The sequence below is a fragment of the Ornithodoros turicata genome, chromosome 2 (assembly GCF_037126465.1).
Source record: "Ornithodoros turicata isolate Travis chromosome 2, ASM3712646v1, whole genome shotgun sequence".
Lineage (NCBI taxonomy): Eukaryota > Metazoa > Arthropoda > Arachnida > Ixodida > Argasidae > Ornithodoros > Ornithodoros turicata.
The window spans coordinates 9,316,607-9,325,571 of NC_088202.1; the positions used below are offsets into that span (position 1 = coordinate 9,316,607).

The window sequence follows — 8,965 nt, forward strand, 5'->3', positions numbered from 1 at the left end:
CGGCCGTGCCGGTATAATACCGGCCTGGTGGCAACCCTAGCTACGGCAGACGAGGACAATACGGAAAGGACGGAAGGGGCACCACACCGCCCTTTTCCCTATTGTACTCGTCTGCCGTAGCTCCATCGCGTCTAAAATGTCATACCACGGCCACTTGCGCGCGCGTCGTCGCTGTGGCCGTGGTCATACCAACCCCACACTGCGTTGTTAGTCAACGACATTTGTTTGTGGGATAAAGTTACACTGGCACAACTACGTGGGGGCTTGAGTGTCTGCTCCACTGCCCTGTTGTGCTGCGGCAACCGGGTCAACGTGACACATGGCCACAGGACGAACGACCGAGGAAAAACAACGAGAATGCGCACGCGTTGATATTACTTCGGTTGTTGTATCTCATGTCCCATTGTAAGAGAGAATCACAGGGGAACGCAACAAAGCTGTTGTTCAGAGCTTGGCTTTTGAGTGTCTCTTTGCTTGTATTTCTGACATTCTTGCAAGGTTTCCACGGAGTAACATATTGACTTTGGATCGAAATAACTGTTGTGGACAGAACTAAAAATCGTAGCATCCTGTTTTTGCCCTTAGTAAGCAATGCGTGCGTGTACAATGAACGCTTGCGGCATTTCGTACAACAGCTGTTTCGTTACAATCTTTTCGCTACGCGACAGACAAGCAGCCCTGCTGTCAAATGGCATATAGAACTGTATTCGTTATTATTATAATACTTATCACAATGAAACTGCAATTATCACAATAGGCTCGAATCATAACAATTGCGCCCTTCGCTGCGCATGACGAATCAACTTCGGTCTCCCAGTGCCGCTGACAACTTCTATGACAGCGAAGCCTGTTAGGGGCGGAAAGCATGCTGTTACAAAACAATTGTCAGTGCTAGGCGTGAATACTATTGCCCAGAGAGAAAAGGATATAAGCCAATCCCCTTCCCCAGAGAAAGCGCGTCTTTGCCTTGTTCTTTTTCTTTCCAACTAGTTTCTTTGTTTTCTACATGTGGGGGAACTGAAGGAAGAACCGGAGTATGGAAGGAGGGGGCACAACGGTAAATGTTTATTATGTAGGCAAGGGGAAGAAGTGCTGTCGCATCCGTTTTGCTACGAGGAATTTTTGTCGCACGATAACAATCTTGCAACGTAAATGGAATTTCTTGAATTGAACTCTGAAGTATGTAGACGGATCCTCCGTTTACTCGCAAGTACAACGATCGCCTCACAGGTAACTGTGGGCAATCAGTGCCGCGTAACGCGACGGAGACGACTGAAATAAACTAGTGACATTGACGACATTTCGTGGCGAAAGATCACACCTCTCGTCATCTCACAAAGCGATAACACGAATCGCAGCCAAACAGAAAAAAAAAAGTAAAAGTTATAATCACCTTTGATGGCAATTTGTCACGGCCGCTACTATGCGGAATACGGACAGGTTACATAGCGTACAATCGCCGACTTCCCTATTTTACTTCGCTTATGCCTAGGGTTGCCACCTTTCGTAGTGAAAAATACCGGCTGAGGGAGAGGAAGTGGAATAGAGGGAACGGAGAAAATGTTCGCGGAAAAGGGAAAGTAAGTGAGGGGTGGACAGTATACAGAGAGAGATAGAGAGAGAGAGAGAGAGAGAGAAAGAACGAGCGTACTGGCTCAAGACAACAATGATAATAATAATGAATAACTAAGAAAACGACTGGTGACTACGGAGTTGGGTCTGTGCTCCAGATTTATTCAAGCTGCAGTGGAATACTGAAAGGAAAACCCCGTAAAAGTCCCTATGAAAGGTGTTGAGCCACAAATACCGGCAAAAGGCTGCCGGTATCACCTTCCTACCGGCAACCGGCAGAGAGAGCAAATAACCGGCCGTGCCGGTATAATACCGGCCTGGTGGCAACCCTAGTAGCAAGAGGGTGTTTCGGGGATTCAGACACCCCCAAACTCGTTTGGTAGTGCATTTGGGAGAGGGAACAAAGATACGTCCTCCTTCCCCATGTAATGTCCCCATATAGCACCCCGTCCGAATTATTTTTCTGGCTACGGCACCGGAAGCTTAATTTTGGATACTTACTGTAGTCCTCTCAGCTGGGAATACAAATACGTTATCCTTTGGTCGAAGTGGCGCGTCCTGACAGCTTCCACTCCATCGAGGCACTGAGAAAAGAGCAACAAGAAACTGAAATTTTGATTGAGTCCTATTGTGGCGGGGCGTGGAGGTGACGACTCAGAGGTTGGACAGGATGGACACGAGGAAAAGAGGAGATGCGCTGCATCATATATTCAGCAGACGAAACCAAATGAGCACGAGAGAATGTTTGCGCACCGTTGCACATTGCACATCACTTGAAATAAATGCTCTTACGGAAATCGTCCTAAAACCTTTACGTTCAAACACACAGAATACACTCGTATAGGCACTGTTCGGTAAATGATGATGCAAATAAAACAAATACAAGACAAACGCGCAAACACACAGCCCTTATTTTATAGTTGAACACTGACTGTTGGTTCGAGCACTACATGTTGAAACCAAAACTTGATTTGCGAAAACGGTGTTCTCTAAGACGCGCACCCTATTATCTAAAACGTAGTTAGACAAAACGCGCCTTCATTTAGACGAAACGTCATTCGGTTAAAGTGGAACCTCTTCTCTAAAACGTTATTCTTCTTCTAAACGGACTTCTTCTATAGTCCGTCAGGCTTCTTCGTCCCACTGCGAGCGCCTCAAACCCCCACATTTACAGAGTGCTTGCACATAGAATGTCGACTGTTCCTGATCGCCTTATCCGCAAGAAGCTCTTCATTCCGCCGTCAGCACCTCTTGTACACTTTTATGTTCAAAGGCACCATGAAGAGACCCCAAACACCTCTGCAAGCATATGTAAGGCATTCTTAGCCGCTAATCCATTCACAATGTGGAATATGATCCCAACATTGGTTAGAATAACGAAAATATTAACTAAAAACTACGAGCAAAAAGAGCGACTGCTTCGACGCCACCCGCACTGCCGGCACGACGCAGAAACTGTTTATGACGTCAAAAGCAGGCGCCCATGGCCACCGGCGGGTTAGCTTGGTGCAACCTTGGAGTGATGAAAGGATGCAAATCACGTCAGTGCGCTTGCAGGGAGTGTTTCTAGCGACCGCTCAGCGGTTTTTCTTGAGCATGAACTGCGTCCATTGCACTGCATTGTAATACGGCAAAATACTTGTAGGATATATTTCAGATAATAGGCCTCGTTGCATGCCGTTCTCGGCTGAGAACTCGATTTTTGGGGGGGGGGGGCGGTTTGTTTAGATTTTTGATTTGAGATTTTGATTTTGAGAGAACGATTTTTTTTGGGAATCTCAGTAGTATAGATATGTTGTTAAACTACGGCCATGTTAAACTACGGCTCCCCTACCCTTGAGCCCTGCGTGTATTTTCCCTGCGCGGCGCCAGTGCGGAGGCTTGTCCGCGCGCTTATAACATGCAGAGACATGCAAAGAAGGGTCATACACAAAAAGTACGAGTGAAAATATATTTATTAATGCCAATTGTAATGCCAATCAAGTTGCCAATTGTAAAGCCAATTGTGCTGGGAATTGTGCCAATTGTGATGCCAATCAGGTGAAGGAGAAAAACCCAGCCGAAAAACCTTCACGACCTGTAACAGAAGAAACACAATACACATAATAAAGAATACATACATTTATTGCTCTCTAAATATTTCATTCAATGTCTCTATTATTACATTTTTTAAAAACTCTTTTGTTTCCACTCCTGAAAGAAAACATAAAATTAACGTCGTCACATTTGCTTACCACACGATAACTCACGTTGGACACAGCACTGACCTGAAAAAGTGGATATTGTTATTATATGAAAGCACACTTATATTTCAATAATACATACAATGCTGTGGTGGCAGACCCCAGTAATCTGTAAGCGAATCCAAATTAATATCAGTTTATACATTTCATTAATACATACACTGTGGCGACGGACCCCAGTAATCTGTAAGTGAACATCATTTATTATTGTAATTATGCTATAACTTTTACTTACATTCAGGCGTTGGTCTTGGTACTGGTGTGTATGCTGAAAAGATATTATCAATTAATAACACACACACACACAACAACAACAACTATATACACGACACAATAATACATACATATCGGCGGCGGCGACTCTGGAGCTGAAACAAGAAATCAAATTTAAACATCTTTTTCATATTCTTTATAATTCTTTACCATTTGGAAAAAATGTTGGACTAGAGCTAAATACTGAAAAAAAGACAACAGCCATGAGAAAAAAGAACTACATTGTAAATCAAAACATTACTGCTCTGATCCGATACTGGTGTGTATGCTGAAAAGATATTATCAATTAATAATACACACACACACAGACACACAACAACAACAACAACTATATACACAACAGAACCTGGAAGACCATGAGACACGAACACGAGAGGAAATAAAATCTATAACAATACATTGGTTAATCAAAAACAACAGAGGAGGAGACTATCATTTTTAACTATCATAAAATCATCCTCGTGACTTCCCCATACAATTTTCATTCTAAGAGACACTACAAACCTTACTTTGTTTTATGAATTCAACACAGAAAATATATTAAAATATGAACTTCACCACATAGTACGCTCCAAGCCAGCAATCAACTCTAATAATATCTGCCCTGATTTGTTGAAGACGGGAGGCGTACACCTGACAGTTATGAACATTTTCGAGCGCAATAGGGAAGATTATACCAACATTACACAATTAATCATTTTCTTATTAAGTAAACAGCGTAGACATACGGAAATAATGAGAAAAACGATCAACAGCTAATAGAGAACCAGAACACATCACATAAACAACAAACACATGCAGGAAAATAAATGGAAAAGAATCTATCAAAACGATCAACATGCACGGATGAATGGCAGAAAAACACTTTGAACAGCACATGATGAATAATTTAATACAGATAATACGCTGAATAGCAGATAAACAATCTAAACGGTGCATCTGCCAACGTGTAAACAACAGACAGGAAAATATTACTGAAACAGCTAATAGAGAGCCAAAATCCAACACGTAAACAAGAGGTACACAAAGGATAAATAGTTGAAGAACAATCTAACAAAACAAGAAACATGCATGGATGAATAGCAGAGAAACACTCTAAACGGTGCATCTACCAACGGTAAACAACAGACACATGCAGGAAAATAATTGAAAAAGAATCAATCAAAACGATAAACATGCACGGATGAATAGCAGAGAAACGCTTTGAACGATGCATCTGCCAACATGTAAACAACACACAGGAAAATAATAGCAAACATTACAATTTGAAATAATATATCTTTTCAAATATCATAAAATCAACCTAGCGAGCTAACAATATAGAATTTTCATCCTACTCAGGCACTATAAACATTACCTTGACAGAGGTATCCAAACACGCAGCACAACTAAGCTTTCCACTATACAACCAGACTGGAGCCCGGCGGGGTCACTCTTTCCCTCTATGCAGCCCGGTGGGGTCACTCTTTCCCTCTATGCAGCCCGGTGGGGTCACTCTCTCCATCTATACAACCCAAAGCCAGCCAGTTGTCAATCTGTGAAGTGGGGAAACCCTCTCTCTTTTTCACATTCTTTCCTTCTAAAGGAAATATTCTTAGGACCAGTGTACAGAGGCGAAATTTTTTATTGATTGCAAATAGACATTGGAATTATTCGACTCTCAAGAATACAATAAGAATTCTATCAAAAACAATAGCACGCAAAAAATCTAAGAATAGACGTTTATGTCAGTGCAAACTGATTTTAGAGAAACTTTATCTAAGCAAACGAGAAAATATTATCGGCGCAAACAATACCAAACGAGAAACGATGCATTTTAATGTATTTCATATCTGACACAACTATTATGCATACACTATTCTCAACTCACAAAATATCACTCGATTGATATTAATAAAAATATTCTATTAGTTGGGAATGTATTTTTAAGTTGTGTGCGTTGATTTCCGCTATAGCAAACACAATAATTTGCATTTCAGATGACTTGTTTGCGGCTTCTGCATGTATTGCAAAGTTATCATAAAAAATATGTAATTAAATTTGTTTCTCGTTTTCGAATGAGTATTCTTTCTATCATTGAATAAATTTGACTTTCTCTTTTTTGCTTCAGATGATCACTCGATTGATATTTTGTGAGTTGAGAATAGTGTATGCATAATAGTTGTGTCAGATATGAAATACATTAAAATGCATCGTTTCTCGTTTGGTATTGTTTGCGCCGATAATATTTTCTCGTTTGCTTAGATAAAGTTTCTCTAAAATCAGTTTGCACTGACATAAACGTCTATTCTTAGATTTTTTGCGTGCTATTGTTTTTGATAGAATTCTTATTGTATTCTTGAGAGTCGAATAATTCCAATGTCTATTTGCAATCAATAAAAAATTTCGCCTCTGTACACTGGTCCTAAGAATATTTCCTTTCGGAGGAAAAAATGTGAAAAAGAGAGAGGGTTTCCCCACTTCACAGATTGACAACTGGCTGACTTTGGGTTGTATAGATGGAGAGAGTGACCCCACCGGGCTGCATAGAGGGAAAGAGTGACCCCTCTTGGCTCTAGTCTGGTTGTATAGTGGAAAGCTTAGTTGTGCTCCGTGTTTGGATACCTCTGTCAAGGTAATGTTTATAGTGCCTGAGTAGGATGAAAATTCTATATTGTTAGCTCGCTAGGTTGATTTTATGATATTTGAAAAGATATATTATTTCAAATTGTAATGTTTGCTATTATTTTCCTGTGTGTTGTTTACATGTTGGCAGATGCATCGTTCATAATTAAATTTGTTTCTCGTTTTCGAATGAGTATTCTTTCTGTCATTGAATAAATTTGACTTTCTCTTTTTTGCTTCAGATGATCACTCGATTGATATTTTGTGAGTTGAGAATAGTGTATGCATAATAGTTGTGTCAGATATGAAATACATTAAAATGCGTCGTTTCTCGTTTGGTATTGTTTGCGCCGCTAATATTTTCTCGTTTGCTTAGATAAAGTTTCTCTAAAATCAGTTTGCACTGACATAAACGTCTATTCTTAGATTTTTTGCGTGCTATTGTTTTTGATAGAATTCTTATTGTATTCTTGAGAGTCGAATAATTCCAATGTCTATTTGCAATCAATAAAAAATTTCGCCTCTGTACACTGGTCCTAAGAATATTTCCTTTCGGAGGAAAGAATGTGAAAAAGAGAGAGGGTTTCCCCACTTCACAGATTGACAACTGGCTGGCTTTGGGTTGTATAGATGGAGAGAGTGACCCCACCGGGCTGCATAGAGGGAAAGACGGCTCCAGTCTGGTTGTATAGTGGAAAGCTTAGTTGTGCTGCGTGTTTGGATACCTCTGTCAAGGTAATGTTTATAGTGCCTGAGTAGGATGAAAATTCTATATTGTTAGCTCGCTAGGTTGATTTTATGATATTTGAAAAGATAATTTATTTCAAATTGTAATGTTTGCTATTATTTTCCTGTGTGTTGTTTACATGTTGGCAGATGCATCGTTCAAAGCGTTTCTCTGCTATTCATCCGTGCATGTTTATCGTTTTGATTGATTCTTTTTCAATTATTTTCCTGCATGTGTCTGTTGTTTACCGTTGGTAGATGCACCGTTTAGAGTGTTTCTCTGCTATTCATCCATGCATGTTTCTTGTTTTGTTAGATTGTTCTTCAACTATTTATCCTTTGTGTACCTCTTGTTTACGTGTTGGATTTTGGCTCTCTATTAGCTGTTTCAGTAATATTTTCCTGTCTGTTGTTTACACGTTGGCAGATGCACCGTTTAGATTGTTTATCTGCTATTCAGCGTATTATCTGTATTAAATTATTCATCATGTGCTGTTCAAAGTGTTTTTCTGCCATTCATCCGTGCATGTTGATCGTTTTGATAGATTCTTTTCCATTTATTTTCCTGCATGTGTCTGTTGTTTATGTGATGTGTTCTGGTTCTCTATTAGCTGTTGATCGTTTTTCTCATTATTTCCGTATGTCTACGCTGTTTACTTAATAAGAAAATGATTAATTGTGTAATGTTGGTATAATCTTCCCTATTGCGCTCGAAAATGTTCATAACTGTCAGGTGTACGCCTCCCGTCTTCAACAAATCAGGGCAGATATTATTAGAGTTGATTGCTGGCTTGGAGCGTACTATGTGGTGAAGTTCATATTTTAATATATTTTCTGTGTTGAATTCATAAAACAAAGTAAGGTTTGTAGTGTCTCTTAGAATGAAAATTGTATGGGGAAGTCACGAGGATGATTTTATGATAGTTAAAAATGATAGTCTCCTCCTCTGTTGTTTTTGATTAACCAATCTATTGTTATATGTTGATTTTATTTCCTCTCGTGTTCGTGTCTCATGGTCTTCCAGGTTCTGTTGTGTATATAGTTGTTGTTGTTGTTGTTGTGTGTGTGTGTGTGTGTGTTATTAATTGATAATATCTTTTCAGCATACACACCAGTATCGGATCAGAGCAGTAAGTTTTTGATTTACAGTGTAGTTCTTTTTTCTCATGGCTGTTGTCTTTTTTTCAGTATTTAGCTCTAGTCCAACATTTTTTCCAAATGGTAAAGAATTATAAAGAATATGAAAAAGATGTTTAAATTTGATTTCTTGTTTCAGCTCCAGAGTCGCCGCCGCCGATATGTATGTATTATTGTGTCGTGTATATAGTTGTTGTTGTTGTTGTGTGTGTGTGTGTGTGTGTTATTAATTGATAATATCTTTTCAGCATACACACCAGTACCAAGACCAACGCCTGAATGTAAGTAAAAGTTATAGCATAATTACAATAATAAATGATGTTCACTTACAGATTACTGGGGTCCGTCGCCACAGTGTATGTATTAATGAAATGTATAAACTGATATTAATTTAGATTCGCTTACAGATT

At 39.5% G+C, this 8,965-nt stretch overlaps 1 long non-coding RNA gene across 1 annotated transcript; it reads right to left on the reverse strand.

The window, feature by feature from the left end:
- Window positions 1-3,757: 3,757 nt before the first annotated feature.
- On the reverse strand, window positions 3,758-4,129 carry LOC135383081 (uncharacterized). The gene is made up of 4 exons (XR_010419655.1): window positions 4,051-4,129; window positions 3,976-3,999; window positions 3,898-3,924; window positions 3,758-3,839 (listed from the first exon to the last, which is right to left on the reverse strand). It is a non-coding gene; the product is annotated as an uncharacterized LOC135383081 (long non-coding RNA).
- Between the last annotated feature and the right edge of the window lie 4,836 nt (window positions 4,130-8,965).